Source organism: Colossoma macropomum, unplaced genomic scaffold (genome assembly GCF_904425465.1).
Source record: "Colossoma macropomum unplaced genomic scaffold, Colossoma_macropomum, whole genome shotgun sequence".
Taxonomy (NCBI): Eukaryota; Metazoa; Chordata; class Actinopteri; order Characiformes; family Serrasalmidae; genus Colossoma; species Colossoma macropomum.
The window spans coordinates 5,794,858-5,812,479 of record NW_023494800.1 but is presented as its reverse complement, the minus strand read 5'-3'; the positions used below and the strand labels follow the sequence as shown (position 1 = coordinate 5,812,479).

The window sequence follows — 17,622 nt, the reverse complement described above, 5'->3', positions numbered from 1 at the left end:
CAAAGCCAAAGACCCAGAGGATCTGTCTCTGTGTTCACTCGGCTCTACCTGCCCATACCTGTCCGCCACACGCACGCGCACACGCATGCAGTCCCACCGTAATGACGCAACGTACGCGCACTACAAAAGGAGCCGGGGCCACGCCCTTTCTAAAACCTGTTCGGTCACGTGACCGCCTTAAATAGCTAAGTGAAATGTTTTTTTTTTTCTTTTTTTTTCTTGCTGTTGTTCTTGTGCCAAACGTGAAACTGATCAAGAAGCAGGAACTGAGCTGAAAATGTCTGGGGTGGAACTGTAGCTCCTGCCTCCTCCACCGGCTACACCGAGTCCTGACTGGCCAGTTTTTCTAGTTTTTTTAGTGAGTGGTCACAGTCAGACAGGTAGAGAGAGAGAGAGACAGACAGAGACACACACACACACAGCGACTGACGAGGAGGACGGGATGAAGCACTAACTGGACGAATCATTTGTCCAAGGACTTTAAAGCAGATCGTGTGAAAAAGGTAAGTAACCCTTTCTTGTTGTTTCCATTGTTTTCCACAATCAGTCGTTGTGCTTCGGGGTACGTTTCTCCGTGGAAGCCCGTCCTTCAGCTGCTTCAGGTGAGCCTTTGTCAGGTAGCCTAGCGTAGGGAACTCCACCACCTCCTCACCTCTGCATCAGAGCGGCCGATGTAGGTGATCCATAAAACCATAATGAAGTGAAGATTATCTGTAACTTCAGTTAGATAGTGATTCCAATAGAGAAACAGAAACTAATCTGAAAAAATCAGATCCGAATCCTCCTCTGCTTCTGAGCTCCAGAGCTCCAGAACTCAGTAGATCTTCATTAGTGCATTCAGCATCTACCAGCCTAGGACCTGAGGTTTGTTAGGCTCTGTTTAGACTCATTTTGATATAAAATAAAACCCTAAAACTCCGGAAAGAAATTAGAAACTAAATTAAACTTACAAATATACTATAATGTAGATATTATAATGTAGATAGCGCTGTCAAAAATATCAATATATTGATACCGATTGATTCTGGAAGTTTTATCTGATACTGATACTCATTTTCAGTATCAACACTATCCATATTCTATATCAGTGGGAATGAAAAGGTTTCTACCTTAAGCATTGTAGTGTAAAGACAGTACGAGGTTTGCACACGTGTGTAATTGTATGACTGTATCTGGCTCTCATTGTAAACTACATTAAAAAGTTCCCGTTGTTGGGCTGCAGAGATGACTGGCTCCAAGTACTGATGTTGACTATAATCAGCTCCATGTATTCAAGTAAAACTGTACACCTACTTCCTGGTAAAATACTGTCCAAAATAAACAAATAAACACATACAAAGAAAAATAGCAGCAGCAAAAGTTGCCAGTATAAGTGTTCAAAACTGCCTATGTCTGTAAATGTAAGTGCAGTAAATATTTACAGTTATTTACATTTTAATGAACAAGAACAGTAGCATCCTGGGTATTTTTTGCTCTACTGAGCTGCTAAGATGACACAGTGATTATTTTTAATAAGGCACTACCACAAATTAATATATTGAGGCCACAAGTTAATATATTGAGGCTACAAGTTTCTTTTAGCCACAAATGAATATATTGAGGACACTAGTTAAGTTTTTTGTTGCCACAAATTAATATATTGAGGCCATGAGTTATGCTTCTTGTAGCCACAAATTAATATATTGAGGCCACAGGTTAATATATTGAGGCTATAAGTTTCTTGTAGCCACAAATTAATATATTGAGGCCGCTAGTTGAGTTTCTTGTTGCCACAAATTAATATATTGAGGCCATGAGTTATGCTTCTTGTAGCCACAAATTAATATATTGAGGCCACAGGTTAATGTATTGAGGCTATAAGTTTCTTGTAGCCACAAATTCATATATTGAAGCCACAAGATAATATATTGAGGCCATTAATTAAGTTTCTTGTAGCCACAAATTAATATATGGAAGCAATGAGTTCAGTTCAATTTATATATGGACGACACATGTTTAGTTTCTTGTAGCCTCATTTATATTAATTTGTGGTCTCAATATACTAATTTGTGGCGCCTTATTATATAATAATTCCCACGTCTCCTCAGGGGCTCTGTATATCTTATCTTATTTAGACAAACGGCTGATCCAGAATACGCGTGTGATTACGCAGAGTGGCACACCTTCCACATCGCTCTTTTCAGTATTGATACTGTCCGTATTCTATCAGTGAGAATCAAAACGTTTCTACCTTAAACACTGTTATGTAAAGACAGTACCAGGCTTGCACATGTTTATAACTGTATGATTGTATTTGGCTCTCATTGTAAACTTGATTAAAATGTTCATGTTGTTGGGCCAGCAGACGGTTCTGATGCTCTAAGCTGCTTTAATTCAGCCACTTCTAAAGCCGTATTGCTGGCCATTGTTTCAAGTAATTGTGTGTGGCGTGGTCAGTCATTTTCTTTTAAACTGGTAAATACTGCAGACCCCCATCCCCGTCCCATGGTACTGAAAATGGCATTGATAGCTGTCCAAGCCTTGCTCTGAAGTTGGAAATTTCAGTATCATGACAAACACCAATTCTAGAAGTAACACTTTACGTGTAAATTGAGTAAAAATCAGTCAAAATGTTGCTTAATTGCATGAACCAGAATAAATGTAAGTAGGTGCTACCTACCTCCTAGAGTTTGAAGCACCCTTGTTAATGATTTTAGGTCCATCAGTTGGGGTTAAATGTGTGGAAAGGCTGGTTAATAACAGGGCAGAACAGTTAATTGTGGTTATGTTGAAATCACAGGAGCTGTAGTTTTATTTATACCCTACATTATTCAGCGTTACAGAGACTGTAAATACTGTTGTTAGTCCTAGTTACGTTTATACTAATTGTGTTGTAACTACCTCATACTTCTACGCTGTAGACTGGGGTTCAGTCCCCGCCTGGCCAAGCACCCTACGCTATACCAATAAGAGTCTTTGGGCGAGACTCCTAAAACTGCCTTCGGCTACCTGTGTAAAATGATCAGATTGTAAGTCGCTCTGGATAAGAGCGTCTGCCGAATGCCATAAATGTAAATAAATAAAACTGCAGCTCTTGTGATTTCAATATAACCACAATTAACTGCTCTACCCTGTTACTAACAACCCTTTCCACACATTTTACGCCAATTGATGGGCCTAAAATCATTAGATTCGATTTTTACAAAGAAAAATCAACAAAACATTCTTTTGGCCAGGGGTGCCAAAACTTTTGCCTATGACTGTATTTGGACCTGTTGTAGTTTGCACATGGAATAAGTGAGCGTTTCTGGTCACTACTCACCTCTGTGGACTGCACCTATAATTATTTGTCATAATAATGTATTCGTTTTAATAATAGTAAGTTAGCTTTAGCTTCAGTATGTTAACGTTTTAGCTACTTCAGACCTTCTGAAGTGCAGCTGTTGCATAAAATGCAGAGAAGATGAATCACATTTGACATTTAGGACAACAGGTGCCATTCCAGTGTTTCCCAACTTCATTCCAGTAATCCGCCCACGTTGCACAAGCTCGTGTTTTCTTCCGCCTGAGTCGCATCGGAAACTAATTATACAGTCCGGATTCACAAAAGTGTCTTAAGAAGAAAAATCTTCTTAAATATGTGTTTTTTCTTAACTTCATTCTTAGGAAAAAAAGTCAAGAGAAATTGTTATTCTTCAAATAACATCTTAAGAATGATCGTATTTTCTTTTCTAAGAACAAAGTGATATTACTGTAAATATTATGATATGATTTTTTTTTCAAGAATTGCATTTAGGAACGTTCTTATGAACTTCTTAGTGTTTGTCTTAAGAATCTTTGCAAGTTTTTTTCTTAAGAAAGCTTTCGTTAATCCGGCCCCTGGAGCTGAATCGTGTGTATTAGAGCGCGGAACAGTGCAGTGCAGGTGGGCTACAGGAACAGGGGGTGGAAAACGCTGGTCTGTGCTTAAAAAGAATGAAGCCAGTGTCTCCAAATGGTGCATCGCAAAGCCTCACATGTGCTACTGTAAGCTTAGGAGTTAGTTTTGCAGTTTAAATGCAGAGCATATAGTCAGTGTCTCACTTCACTGTAAGACGTATTCATTAACAACACATTTTAATATTTTTGTGTCATTTTGTGTTAAATATGTGTTAAAAAGTAGTCGGGGTGCGTGATGTTACCAGAATCACATCAATATGTGCAGATATTTACTATATAAAAAAAATATGTAAATAAATATATATCAGGATTGGACAAATGTCTAAATTTTGCAGACAATTCTAAAGATTATTTGATAATATATATTTGTTTTACTCTGGAAGAGCAGAAAATGTAGTCATCGCTGGGTTCCTCTGCTGAAACATCTGCATTTTATTCATTTAAATGAATTTGTAGCCCTCTAGAAATAACTGTTGTATTTCTATTTTCATTTTATAAATGTTTATGCGTCAGTAGATGCGTACGTGAAAAATGTTGATGAGCGGTCCACAGTGTCCACATTAGTGCGTGCCTCAAAAGTCACATGCAGTGTGCTGTTCTCAACTGGTCACAGTGTAACAGTAGTTTGTAAAGTTGCTGCTTTCAGAGGGCTGAAGACACACACGTTTTCTTCATATTGTTTTTTCTTTTTGTTTACACCAGTTGTCCTTTACATTGTGTGAACATTTGGGGAAGAATGGACCAACTGAAATGATCCAAAATTACTTTTTTATTTCTGTTTTTTTTACATTCAAAGATGTAAAGTGAATTTTTTTCTCATGCTTTTTTTTTTTTATAACAACTGCAGACAAGCATAACTCCAAACACTGGCTTTTATTATGTATAAATTGTGCCCAATGCATTTATTTTTGTATTTTAATCCTTTTTTTAAAAAAATAACAACAGTAAACAATCATACCTCCACACACTTGCTTTTATATGTAAAAATTGGGCCCAGTAATGCATCAAATTTTTTTATTTTCATGTTTTTTTTTTTTAATAACAACAAGCAAGCAAGCATAACTCCACACATTTGTATTATGTATAAATTGGGCCCAGTAATGCGTCTAATTTTTTTTAATTATTTTTTTATTTTCATGCTTTTTTATAACAACAAGCAAGCAAGCATAACTCCACACTCTTGCTGTTAATATGCATAAACAGGGCCCAATCACACGTCTGCTGTGCTCGTCCATCCAGTACATCCGTGTGTTTAATTTCCGGAGTTTACTGCAGGATTGATTGGGTTTCTATGTAAATAAATATGGAAATACAGGCTTCATTCTGGCAGGACTGATTTGTTGGTTTCCTGTGGAATTAATGATGTTCATAATGAAGTGCTGATTAACGTACAGAAGGATGGAACGAAATGTTTTTAGAATTTGCGTAAATATCTGAATGAAGGCTCATAACAGGGAAGGATTAGCTGTCGGTACGCTGATGAAAAGCATGTATTGTAATGTTTACACCCACACTGTGTCTCATTTACTTACCCTTCACATGCGCATCCTCCTCACTGTGGACAGTCTGTCTGTGGAGTCGCTGCAGGAAATGGAGACGGCCTTGATAGGTGTCTGCGTATGATACTTTAGGAAGCACAGTGTATTTGAACCTGTTGCTTGGCGGGGATGTATGTTCACTGGATGAACACTCTCATGAAACCGTTACTGGGGCAGTCCCCCTCTTGTCACTGGGGTGGTCCCCTCAAGGGTACATCTCAGTACCTTTAGTCAGGGAACATAACTGAACCATAATCCACTGAAATGATATGTTCTAAGCTGTACTGACTCCACACACCCCGTCTCGTCTCCAGGCTTTTATTTTACTGTTCTGTTTTAAAACATTTGGTTATGAAAAGGTACAAATACGAACTTTTCACCTGGAAAAACTTATTTAAGGTTCACAGTTGGACCTTAAAACCACTGTTGTACCTTTGAGGGGACATTTACATCATTTGTACCTTGATGAATGGAAGATGTGCCTGAACAGCACCTTTATTTCTAACAGAGTAGCTGCTTGCCTACTTGCTGCAAATGCCTGGTTAGTTTGTACCTAATAAGGCTACCTGTTATGTCTGGTATTACATCTTGGCTTGGGATTACCATAATGCAGATTTAGCAATTCCTAATTGAGGTTTTAAGGAATTCTTTTATTATTATTATTTTCGTTATTTTTAGTGTGAGATGTTCAAATACCAAATACAAATAAGTTTTCTTCTGTGTAGCTCTTTGAGTGATATGAGCCAGTCATATAGTATACACTATATGACCAAACAATATGCAGACAGCTACTACTTTAAGGTGCGTCCATTGCTGGTAGTTCAATTACACACACACAATGTGTAGAATCTCCATGGAAGAGTGTTAACTAATAAAATGGGATGTTCTGGAGCAGCCACACTCGTGCCTAAGGTCCCCATGCCTATAATGGACATAAAGCCTCCCAGCATTGGGCTGTGGAGCAGTTGGGCTGCGTTCTCTGGAGTGATGGAGCTCCATCTAGTTCCTTGGGGAAGAGTTGGAGTGATCCAGAACTGATCATTCAACATCAGTACCTGACCTCACTAATGCTCAATCAAATCCTCATAGCAATGTTCCACCATCTAGTGATAAGCCTTCCCAGAAGAGTAGAGGCTGATACTGCAGCAAAGGAGGACAAACACACTATTAATACCCTTCATTTCAGAAGAAAGCAGGAGTTTTTGCCACTCAACATTTGTTTTCATTAGCTTGGCATCCTCATTTTGGATATGATTCATAATTTAAACTCCTGGTTTAAATTCTTTCATCGAGGCATTTCATTGTCTTCTTGTGAGCTTTGCGTCACTGTTTTGTCTCGTGACCTATCTAGCCGTGCCGTATAACCAGCTCTGGATGTGTGATAATTGGAGCAGGTCCCTTGGTGCTGTCCTGTGTTTGATCCCTGCGCCGTCTCCTGTTTCAGCCCTCCCCCAACCTTTTTCAATCTTTCATGGCGGATAATGTTGCCTGCGTATGGGCAGCAACAGACACAAACACGTGTTGTGTAGACTTAGCTGACCTGTCATGAGTTACCCGAAAGCGTCGCAGTATAAGGATCAGTGTAAGATGTTTTGCTGGTTGGGAATGGTAAAATTCAGTATGATAATTTTTTGGGAATGTATCTCAGTATTACTGAGTCAGATATCAGAAGCCTCACTTCTGTTTTACTCAGCTAACTTAACTAAACCAATATATTTGTTATGTATTTAGCCAATCAGAAGCATCCAGTAAGTGATATATATGCATACTGTTTGGCAACAGGAACACTGCTATTTTATGGTCATTATACTATGGAAGTCTTGTTTTAAGGCTTCCTCATACATTGTCTGCGAGTTGGAGATGGCACTCAAGTACATTCCGAGATCAGGTTGTGTGAAGCCGTTAGTCCCGTTTAAATGTCCCGGATGGCTCAGAGATAACCCCGTCAGAGTAGAGGCGTCAGGATCCACGTCAGGTTACAGGTTGCTGTTGCTGTACAAGGCTAATGGCTAATTCTGCCTTGGGCTTCCGTGTGATACAGATACAGAGAGCCAACATTGCTTGAATACAAACAAAGAAAAATAAATAAATAAATAATGTTAGAGTCAACTGGCTTGTTTTGTTGATTTTCCAAGTGACAGTAAGTGAACAAGTCCTCTACAGAGAATACACTGAAATATGGCAGGCATGTTTACGCAAATTTTAATGCACAATGTTTGTTTATTTGCTGAGTATAACATAACGAAAAAAAAGAATACAAATTATAGAGTGTGCCAAAAATTGTGGACGGGCCACATTTTAACATTTAACATTTAAATGTATATCCCTGTTGTCGGAAGAAAACCTCGTATCTCCAAAAACGTAACTTTACAGGAGAAGGGAAAAACCTGCTTTACTTTTAATGTAAGTCAATGGAACCAGAATTTTTTCCCAGTCATTTTAGGTCATTTAGTCCATTCATCATGAAATTTACACACAATGTAAAGGACAACAGGGATTTTCAAATGATGTCAAAAACTGAAAAACGACAAAAATGGAGATGCAAGGTTTTCTTCCGACAACAGCGATATGTATATGTTTCCCTTCAACATAGACATGTCATTTGACCAGGGGTGCCTAAACTTTCACATACAAATGTAAAAAAGTAGTTAAACTAAAATAGTAAACCCTGAAAAACTGATGTATCTCCCATCAAAGTTTCAACCACTAAATTTGCACCTTTTTTCCATGTTCTGTCTGCTTCACATTAAGGCCTTCAGTAACCATGAACCCTTCAACTCTGTGAGCGCTTATTGTTGGAACTGTCTCCAGCAGTACAGACAGACAGCCTCTGTCTTCCGTCTTACACTTATAAAGGAGACATGGATCTGCTCCTCAGACACATCTGGAGAGCTTATCTGATATGCGCTTCAAAGTGTAGGAAAATGTAGACACGAACAAGACGTGTACAAGACAAGTATGATCAGTGTGAGCCTGTGTTTTATTGGCGTGATGGTTATTGTCTGTATGTCATAATGTAGCTTTACTGTGATTGTCCAGAAACCATTTGCTGTTGGTAGATTGATGGAAAGTGAGAGAGTTCCAGAAAGCAGGGGTTCTCAGTGAGGGTGGACGATCAGGCCTTAGTTATACGGTATTGATAAGATGCATTTTTTAAGAGGTTTGCAAACAAGTTGGAAACTGTGGAAAGCAATGGACACTATGGAAAACTGAGTACATTTTTTGTTATTCAAGATTTGCAAAAAGAAACATTTTGGAAGAAACAAACGGAAAAACTGGTTAAAACTACAGTGTATTGTAATGGCATAATGGGCTGACATCCAATCAGCTACTTGCAGTTACTCTACACTGGTTGTTGTTGTTGTTGTTGTTATTTTTTTGTTTAAAATAACCATGATATACCCTGAAACGTGTATTGTGATGTTATTTATATCTAAGGTCAATAATAAAGCCATAGGAAATGGGTTTTTACAAACCATATGTGGAAATTCATATGGAGTGGTGAGGGCCCTACAGGTTGGAAAAAACATTTGTCATAAAATGTTGTAAATGCATTAGTGATAAATGATGACAAACATAATTTAAGTGTAATTTAATTAATAATTTAAGTCTGTATGAATCCCTTGATCATTTTTTCCATAATAGTATTACTTAAGCCTTCCATCTTTTCTCTCAGTGAACTCTCTCTGATCTATTAGTTCTGTGGCTGCCAAATCACAGTCGTGATGTTATTCACGTTAACATATTCTCTCTCATATTCTGACGCTTTCCCAGTCACACAACAGGCTAACAGACATTTTTGGTCTTTACTGAAAAACTGTAAAACTACAACTTACAACATGCTGTAAAATGTGAATATACATCACCGCTAGCCTGGTGCTTGCATAAGATAGGGACTCCCATCTTCCCATCATAGGGGCGGATATCATCATTTTACGATCCTGGGCTCATGAAGGACGCTGGATGAGTGAGAAACGTCTGCAGCAGCCTTTTCTTTATTTTCACTCACAACAACCAATGAAACACAACCAAAACTGAAGCTAACTACTTTTCAGTGGCTTCAAAGCTAGATTTTAAAGTCCTTTTCTCTACGTTGAGCTTTTCATCTCTTCAGTCCGCTGCTGCTCGTCCCTCTCCCCTCTCTGCTCTTTTTAAAGGCGCTTATGCTTCTGATGCCAGAGAGGGACAGAGCTTGTTGCTCTGCCTCCCTGTCACTGCCGCCGCCCCCCAGCTCGGCCGCCGGAGTCTAACAGAAGGTGTAGTCTAGCAGCCTCGCTGCGGAGCAGGGGTGGGTCCTGGGCGGCGGAGTTCAGGACTGGTGTCCCAGCTTCGTTGTCGTTGTCATCCCACACTCTCTGGCGGCTAACGTCCTCCTCCAGTCGTTACTTGCGTCCCTTTGTGGTGTTCGGGATTTGAGCCTGGCTCTCGCGGCTGTTATCGGGGCCCGGGGCCCGGGGGACGGGTGCCTGGCACGGTATTATTCGGAAGAGAGGTTTTCGCATCAAGCATTGTTATTTAATGGTATGTCTGACTGGCTTATCAATGATTTTATGACTGTCATCTTTCTCTCAGCATATTGCCATACTGCCTGTTCCAATTTCTCAGTGAGGTGGATGACTTAAGCCCAAAGTAAGAGCTCTCAATAGGAATTTCTCTTTCCTCTTCTCCTATTTTGGTTTAATTTATCTGCTTAACTGAGAAATCCTGCTTTGTGAACCCCCAGGCCTTCAGATAGTTCATACTTAACTTGAGCTTAGTCCATTAAATCCTTCTTGCTTTGAACTTGTTTCTGTTTGTACGTAATTTGCTGTTGGCACATTGAAAAGACTGCTTCTCAGGAAATAGGACAGTATTACTGTCAGTCTTATGTTGGTTGTTTTTGTAGAAACATGACTTAATTTGCATGACATCTGTTCATAACACATGTATCACAGGCAGTTATGGAAAACAGGGAACACTAGAGTAGAGTAGATACAAGATAATGAACCGTATGTCAACAATTTTACGACCTTTGTTCATTAGATTGATGGACAGATTAAACATTGGGGCTGAATAGAGAGTCTACAGTCTTGTGTTAGATACTTACATTACATCAGGGAGGTGAATGTTTGCTTATCAGTTGTGCAAGTGTAGTTCATTTGTTGCCATTGTGAGTTTCTTTATGGAACTTCACACAGAGCATGTTAAAACATACCATTCAGACATCAGACCTACAGGCATTAGAAAATCATTCACGACCTTTTGAGTGTCACCTTTTCATGGAAGCTCATTCTTTCACCTGAGAATGATTTTTCTTTTCTTTCAGTGTGGTGGGGCGCATTGTATGTACATTTCATGATGAATGGTCTAGAAAAAATAGTCCAGTAAAAATTACTTCCAAATCTTGTTACATTTAGAGAAATGGTTTACTGAAAAAATCGGTTTTATACATTTTCCCCCTTATTTACTGGAGCTCTGAGTCTAATTCCACATTGCAAGAGGATAGCAGGCCACGGTTGGCCCACAGACGGCAAAGCTGGCGGCCCACTGGCTCAGCGTTTTCCAGGCGGCCTGCTGGTGGTGAAGCACAATATTGGACAAAACATAATTTTTCATTGCTCATTTTCCCCTCACAGCCCAATTTATTCATTTTTCCTTCATTTCTTTCATTTCTTATGTTGTCCTTTGTAATTTAGTTTGGTAAATAAGTTTAACAGTAATATCATAAATAAAGCTTGTTAATTAGCTGTAACCAGTCTAGCACAGTTTCAGCAACATTTTCAGTGTAGTCATTTTATAGCAGGCCTAGTCATTAATAAGTTAATTATAAGTTTTATTATAAGTTTGTATTAATATATATATATATATATATATATATATATATATATATATATATATATATATATATATATAATAGTAATTGTTTGCAATATTTGTCTTAGGTTATTTACTGTTATTTCTGGGTGGAGTTTGCATGTTCTCCCCGTGTCTGCGTGGGTTTCCTCCTGCAGTCCAAAGATATGCAGTCAGGCCAATTGGACACGTGAAATTGCCCCTAGGTGTGAGTGTCTGTGTGTGTGCATGGATGTATATGTCTGCCTGTCTGTCTGCCTGCCCTGTGACGGACGAGTTAGACCTCTTACAGTTGACAAATAATATTACATAATGTGTACGCATTAATGTTTTACTCACATTTGCTGTTGTAACATTGAGTTATAATGGAGCTTAAAGAGCTGTTAGGCTGTTCTCTGCTGCAGTGGTCTTCAGTAGCTGCAGTAACAGCCTCTACTCTTCTGGGAAAGCTTTACACTTGATGTTGGAACATTGCTGTGAGGATTTGATTGTGTTCAGCCACAAGAGCTTTAGTGAGGTCAGGTACTGATGTTGGCTGGTCAGTTCTGGATCACTCCAACTCATCTCAGAGGTACTGGATGGAGCTCCTTCACTCCAGAGAACAGGTCTTAGGTTATTTACTGAAATAGTCCTTTCTGGGTGGAGTTTGCATGTTCTCCCCGTGTCTGCGTGGGTTTCCTCCTGCAGTCCAAAGATATGCAGTCAGGCCAACTGAACATGTGAAACTGCCCCTAGGTGTGAGTGTCTGTGTGTGTGCATGGATGTATATGTCTGCCTGTCTGTCTGCCTGCCCTGTGAGTTAGACCTTTTACACATGAATACGAGTTAGACCTTGTATACAGGACAATAATCTGATTGGTTTGAGGGTGGACCAGCGGTGGCATACAGTCAGTGGGGTGCTGATCTTATCAAGCCAGTGGACCAATATATGCTTACTGTTGGGGATGTAACTATCAGGAAATGGAAGTCTATATGTGCTGAAAACTGGAACTGATCCAAAAGGGAGCCAGCAAAACTTACTGTTCCAGTCCTGGTTCATTTTTGCTGCTTGAGACAGATGTAATTGTCATGATAACTATGATTAACCGTTTTATTATGACCTCAAAAGACAATCTAATGGTGTTCTTTGTAATTTTACAGCACTCTCAAATGTCTGATTTGATTTGCTAGTTAGCTTAACTTATTGGCTGATGTTAAACAATGTGCTGAACTGTTTTGTGCGCACCCAAACACAAAAGTGTCCACATTTACACAGAATCATGTAGAATCAATCAAAGTTATATTATTTATAAGCAAAGCTAATATTTCTGTCTCTCGAGTATGAAAATATGAGCAGTCATTCTGTGGAGGCTAATATACTAACAGCATTAGCTTCCTAACTAGCTTCTCACCTCAGATCAGACTCTTTATAAAGTTATAATTCTAAAAATATCAATATAGACAGATCAACATACCATTGAAGTTTACTCTCTGGTGCACTTACTGGTGTCATAACAGTGCTTGGTGACTTTACCTGGAAGAATTTGCTAAATTGTCGTTGGTTTCAGCCGCAAGTCTTGCTAAAGAGGAGGAGAACATCGTGGAGTTAGGCCCTGTTAGGTACCAAAGACCATGAAACTGGAGCCTTCGGTACAGGGCTGATTGTATTAGCCTTGTAGCTCTGGTGCAGAACTAACAAAGCAAACTTAAGAAGCTAAGAACCTTTTAAAGCTAAAGCTGAGAACCTTTTACTTTCTTGTATAAGTTACCGTTTCAGAGATATGAGGTCTTGTGACAAAGTGTTCATTTTCTTCACATAATCATTAAAATCAGGCTGACTGAGAACCGTCACAGTGATAGTTTCATTATTCTTATGGTTGCTCTGAGCTTAGACTGCAGCTTTGAGGCCGATTTATAAACACAAGCTGCTCTCTTGCCTCTTTTATGGTGTGCTGGTGTCCAAAGATGGTCATTCAGCGAGGTGAGTGTCTCTCTTTTGGTTAGTAAAATGTTTTTCCTATGGACATCGCAACCAAATCACTCATTTAGAGACCTCTGGCCAAGGCTTTGAAGGATTTGAATTTTTCTGACTTGTGAGGCAAATGTGTGTGAATTTGAATCGACTCAATGAATGGCAAAGTAGATTTACACAGCGTATCTTAAGTGAGGTCCGTCTTAGTGAAAAGACTTGTCAGACTGCTCCTAAGGACAATTGCCCGCTTTGTTTCCTTATTGCTTAATGTTTCTTCTGAAGGCCTTGCCACACAGTGTTTTTACATTTTGTCCAATCAAGTGTTCTGGAATTTTTTGAAGGGTAAAGATGGCTCGATGCCACTTTTCCTTTTCTAATGTCAATATTAAAACCTTAAGTATTAGCCAATACAGATAACAATCAAATATTTCTTCTTAATTTATCTTAAATGCCAGGTGCTGGAGTCATTCCCAGTTTTCACTGGGCGGAAGGCAGGGAAAATCCTGGACAGGCCGTTGGTCCATCACAGAGCAGTCACACAGACTTACACATTCACAGTCACACTTAGGGGCAATTTTGATATGCAGTCAGACCAATTGGAGATAAATAGCCTTTTCATATATATCATGCGTGTTTAATTAGACTACCAGTTCATAAATAATTTCCACAAAATACACCGATCAGGCATAACATTGTGACCACCTCCTTGTTTTGATGCTCATTGTCCATTTTATCAGCTCCACTTACTATATAGGTGCACTTTGTGGTTCTACAGTTACAGACTGTAGTCCATCTGTTTCTCTGATACTTTGTTAGCCCCCTTTTACCCTGTTCTTCAGTGGTCAGGACCCCCATGGACCCTCACAGAGCAGGTACTATTTGGGTGGTGGATCATTCTCAGCACTGCAGTAACACTGATGTGCTGGTGGTGTGTTAGTGTGTGTTGCGCTGGTCTGAGTGGATCAGACACAGCAGTGCTGCTGGAGCACGGGAATGTGTCCCAATAGTCATTTATGTCTATTTATAAACGAGATAAAAATTGATTAAGAAGCTGCCTGTTAGTTCTCACTGCTGCACACTGTGATGCTATATATGTATATACATATAATATACAGCTAAATGCACTCTGATGAAAGTGCCAACTGTCAGTTCTGTTGTGTCAGCTAACAGATGCTCTGGCTGGCATAGAGTGATGGGGGGATCCTACCCACCCTAAGAGAGCAAGGCCAATTGTGATCTCTTAGACTCCCAGTCATGGATGGCTGTGGCCTCACCAGTGAATTTACTGTATTTTTATTATAGTAACATTTTTATTACTATTATTTTTATTTTACCTGTTTTTAATTTTGGTTATTCTTACTAGTTTACATTTACTTGGTCTTTTTTTACTGGTTTCTTATTAGTTTACATTTTATTTTGTCTTTTTTTACTGGTTATAACATTGTTTTAATCTTGTTTGATCTTTTGATTTCAGTGTTTATTACTCTTTTCGGCCCTTTGTTTCCTACACTAATGCTCGGCTACATTGCAAATGAGGGTCACCCTCAGTGTACTCTGAGTTTAAATAAAGATTAGATCTTTATCGGATCAGAAAAAGTTGACAAATAATATTACATAATGTGTACGCATTAATGTTTTACTCACATTTGCTGTTGTAACATTGAGTTATAATGGAGCTTAAAGAGCTGTTAGGCTGTTCTCTGCTGCAGTGGTCTTCAGTAGCTGCAGTAACAGCCTCTAATCTTCTGGGAAAGCTTTACACTTGATGTTGGAACATTGCTGTGAGGATTTGATTGCATTCAGCCACAAGAGCTTTAGTGAGGTCAGGTACTGTTGTTGGATGGATCACTCCAACTCATCTCAGAGTTACTGGATGGAGCTCCATCACTCCAGAGAACACAGTTCCACAGCTCCACAGCCCTCCCACAGCCGGCTTTATACCTCTAGCCGATACTAGGCATTGGATATAGTGACCTTAGGCTCATGTATGGCTTCTCCAGAGCATCCAATTCCATTGTCTGTTCAGTGAATGTTATAAAATGAATGTTAGTGGAATGCTGGAATGTTATTGTGCTTAATGGATACATCGTGAAAGCTTCTTGCGCGTGTTTATTGCAGACCATAAACACGTACTTCACTTTGAAGATGGTCATGTGACTGGACAGGTTAAAAAAAGCGTTTTGTAATGCTGCGTCGCTGCAGTTGGGTCGTGTGAGTGCCTGTGTGTGCGATTCCTTCATTAGCATGTGACCTGCTGGGATTGTTGTTGTGAAATTCCCTCCGGACTCTGCAGGTGTTTTCGCTCAGGCAGGTGAGAGAGAAGCCGTCATTAGAAGCCCCGTCGCTGATTGAGCCATTAATGGAATGTAGCACAATGTAGAAGAATGCAGACGTGCTGTTGCAGCTCGTTTACTAGTGATGTGGCACATTTTCTCCACCCACTGCTGGAACAGGCGGAAAAACATCAGGAGCAGGTTAAGGGAGGGACCCGGAAACCGAAAGCTTCCCCACGTCTCTGAGCTGTATACAGAGTGGAGCTTTACACTTATCCTTGAGGGGGGGGCCTCACTGCTATCAGTTTCAGACCAGGAGGGTCTTTCCCATCTGTTCTCTCTCTCTCTCTCTCTCTCTCTCTCTCTCTCTCTCTCTTTCTCTCCCCCGTCTGTCTTTTTTACATTCTCTTTTCCTCATTCTGTCCTCTCTTTGCTCTTTCTTTCTCTTGTCCCCCTTCTCTTTCTTTGTCCCTCTTCCTTCCTCTTAAGTCTTTCTTGCTTTCTTTCTTTCTTTTTCCCTTCTTTCTTGTCTGTATCATCCTTTGTGCTGTCTTTCTCTGTCTATTTCTTTTTCTCTCACTCTCTCCCACTTTCTTTCTCCTTTTGCACTCCCTTTTGCTCTCCCCTCTCTCTTTCTCTTCTCCCCTCTCTCTCCATTTCTCTTTTCCAGTTTTTTCTTTCACTTTTCTGTCTTTCTCTCTGTTTCTTTTTCTGTTCACTCTCTCCCACTTCTTTTTCTTTCTTTCTTTCGTTCTTTCTTTCTCTGTCTCTTTGCGTACTCTCTCTCTCACACACACACAGACTCTTCTTAATTTCTTTCTTTCTTGCTTGCTAGCTTTCTTTCTTTCTTTCTTTCGTTATTTCCCTTTGCTCTTTCCCTTGACACTCTGTCTTGCTCTCCATTCCCTCTTTCTCTTCTCCCCTCTCTTTCTTTCTTTCTTCTTTCTTTCCTTCTTTCTCTCTCTCTCTCTCTCTCTCTCTCTCTTTCTCTCTCTCTGTCTCTCTCTCTCTCCATCCACCCTCTGTTGCTATAGTATTACCCCAGGCAGGTCACTGAAACCGGTTTGCTTTGTCTTTGTGCTGAGGTGAGGGTGAGGTTGCTCCTTTAGGGAGTCGCTCATCCTGGACGGCTCTTGTTTTCTCCTGTAATGGCAGCAGTGTGAATTGTTTTCTGCGTGGAGGGTGAGGTGGTCTTTTGATCGCTGATTATCAGTGTTTCATCTCGTTCTTATTGTCTTCGGTCAAACGTATTAGGGGTGTAAAAATGTAGGCGCTGATTCGACTGCATCAGTAGTGCAGTGTCTAACTAACCTCACTAATAGCACTCAGCATTCCCTGAACTGCTGTTTCTGGACTACAAAAAGCACTAACTCCTTTAAAAAGCTATTTATGGTAATAAACAGATGGAGTAATCTTTTAGCTGTATTTGTATGGTTTGTAATTGGCTCTCTAGCAGAGTGGATAAGTCACTTGCTCAACACATGGGAGACCAGGAGAGTATACGGCTCTAACATCTGTCACTGCAGCCATTGATGATGCATATATCATGGAAATTCACTGGATTCAGTGTAACCAGACTTTTTCCAAGTAATTTTGGGCTGATTTTTTTTGGTTCATTGATCGTGAAATTTACACAAATTGTAAAGGGAAACGGACATTTTCAACTTATGTCAAAAAAGCTGAAAAACAACAAAAATAGAGATACAAGGATTATATATATATATATATATATATATATATATATATATATATATATATATATATATATATATATATATATATATATATATATATATATATGCTGTTGTCGGAAGAAAACCTTGTAAAAACATACTTTAACATGCTTTACTTTTAATGTAAGTCAGTGGAACCAGACTTTTTTCAAAGTCATTTTGGGTCATGTCTTTTTGTCCATTCATCATGAAATTTACACACAATGTAAAGAGAAACAGGGATTTTCAAATTATGTCAAAAACTGTAAAGCGTCAAAAATGGAGATACAAGGTTTTCTTCCGACAACAGCGATATGTAAATGTATATAGTTGCTCTAATAACTTTATAGGAGAAGGCAAAGACACTCCTACCTTTTAATGTGAGTCAATGTAAAGAG

The 17,622-nt window shown here is 39.4% G+C and overlaps 1 protein-coding gene across 1 annotated transcript in view; it reads left to right on the top strand.

Annotated features, from left to right (window-relative positions):
- The first annotated feature begins 215 nt into the window (after positions 1–215).
- The window catches only part of atp8b1 (ATPase phospholipid transporting 8B1), a 66,355-nt gene continuing 48,948 nt past the window's right edge, over positions 216–17,622 (top strand). The window contains exon 1 of the mRNA XM_036588845.1: positions 216–503. The gene's annotated coding sequence lies outside the window, so the exon portion shown is untranslated. The remainder of the gene's footprint in view (positions 504–17,622) is intronic.